A 1,781-nucleotide genomic window follows, 5' to 3' on the forward strand; every position below is an offset into this window, starting at 1 on the left:
AGTTCAACGGGATGAAGTCTCACGACTGTCACGTGCTGATGACGCAGATACTTCCAGTTGCAATCCGTGGGATCATGGACGCGCACGTCCGTGAAACGCTATTTGGCCTATGCAACTTCTTCGACGTCATCTCTCGGAAGTCGATTGGCGTGAGGCAACTCAGAAGGCTACAGGAAGAGATCGTGGTGATACTATGCGAGCTTGAGATGTACTTCCCGCCCGCATTCTTCGACGTTATGGTGCATCTGCTGGTCCATATAGTGGAGGATATCATCCAACTCGGGCCGACGTTCCTGCACAGCATGATGCCGTTCGAAAGGATGAATGGTGTCATCAAAGGATACGTTCGCAACATGTCACGTCCAGAAGGAAGCATAGCCAGGGGCTTTCTGACCGAAGAGTGCATCTCCTACTGCACGAATTATCTAGGCATCGAGAACCCCATTGGTCTGCCTGTCAACAGGCACCTCGGCAGGCTCGCTGGATGGGGTCACCGTGAGGGTCGCCGCGAAATGCATGTCGACTTCGAGGGTCGACTCACCGACTTTGAAAGAGTAAACCTAGTCGCGCTACAACACATAGACGTGGTCGATCCTTGGGTGGTAGAGCAGAAAACCTTTATTAAGAAGACGTACAATGACCGAGGCCAACAGAGGACGGACGGAGATATACTCAAAGAGCACAACTCATGTTTCACGTGTTGGTTCAAGCAGAAGCTTCTGTCGTACCCTTTACATGAGGATTCTTCCGCGGAAGAACAACTCATATTCGCCTTGTCACAGGGCGCCGAGCACAACTTGATGACCTATGAGGCGTACGATATCAACGGCTACACATTCTACACCGAGGCCAAGGACATGAAGAGCGATGGTTATCAGAACTCCGGGGTAACGATGGAATCCTACACCGGTAACGACAAGGACAGATACTACGGAAGGATCGAGGAGATCTGGGAGCTGAGCTACGCTGGAGAGAAGGTCCCGATGTTCCGTGTTAGATGGGCCAAGAACGTCATAAAAGAAGACCGGTATTTCACCACCATGGTTATACCCGAAGCCAAATCCAAGACCGCGGGCGCAAACGTCACCGCGAAAAATGAGCCATGGGTACTGGCTTCCCAAGTGGACCAATGCTTCTTCATTACCGACCCGCCAAAGCCCAGTCGTGTTGTCGTGAGGAGAGGCAAAAGGAAGATCATCGGAATGGATGGAGTAGCCAATGAGAAAGACTTCGACAAGTACGGCGACCCGAGGATCGAACATGACGACGATGATGAAGTAGCAGCATACACCACAAGAAGAAGCAGGACCACCCTACCTAAAGGACGTCCGTTCCACAGAAGAACTCCATATGCGAAAAAGAAGGGCAAGAAGATTGTGAACAGATAGCTAGCTAAGATCGATTGTATTTAAATCGTAGCCTTCATTTCTCGATTGTATTTCATGGGTACTTTTTGAACTATCATGAATATTTTTAAATTTCATGGACACTCGATCTCGATCCCGGCCCCCTCCATCTCGATCGCTATCCCACCTCGCCAGATCCGGTCCCCCTCGCCGCCGAGCACCCCCCCAGTCCACCGGCCGCCGCCGCCGACACCCCGCACCCTCGATTCCCCTACTCAACCGCCGCCGCCGACCCCGCGCACCCCGCGCACCGTCTTATAAAAAAAATAAGTATCAAACAGCTTTTTAAATGCTACTGTCTTATAAAAAAATATTACTGTTATTATTTAAACAAGTTTGAACATATTTAAACACAAATAAGTATGAAACAGATTT

Source organism: Triticum dicoccoides, chromosome 3A, assembly GCF_002162155.2.
Source record: "Triticum dicoccoides isolate Atlit2015 ecotype Zavitan chromosome 3A, WEW_v2.0, whole genome shotgun sequence".
Lineage (NCBI taxonomy): Eukaryota > Viridiplantae > Streptophyta > Magnoliopsida > Poales > Poaceae > Triticum > Triticum dicoccoides.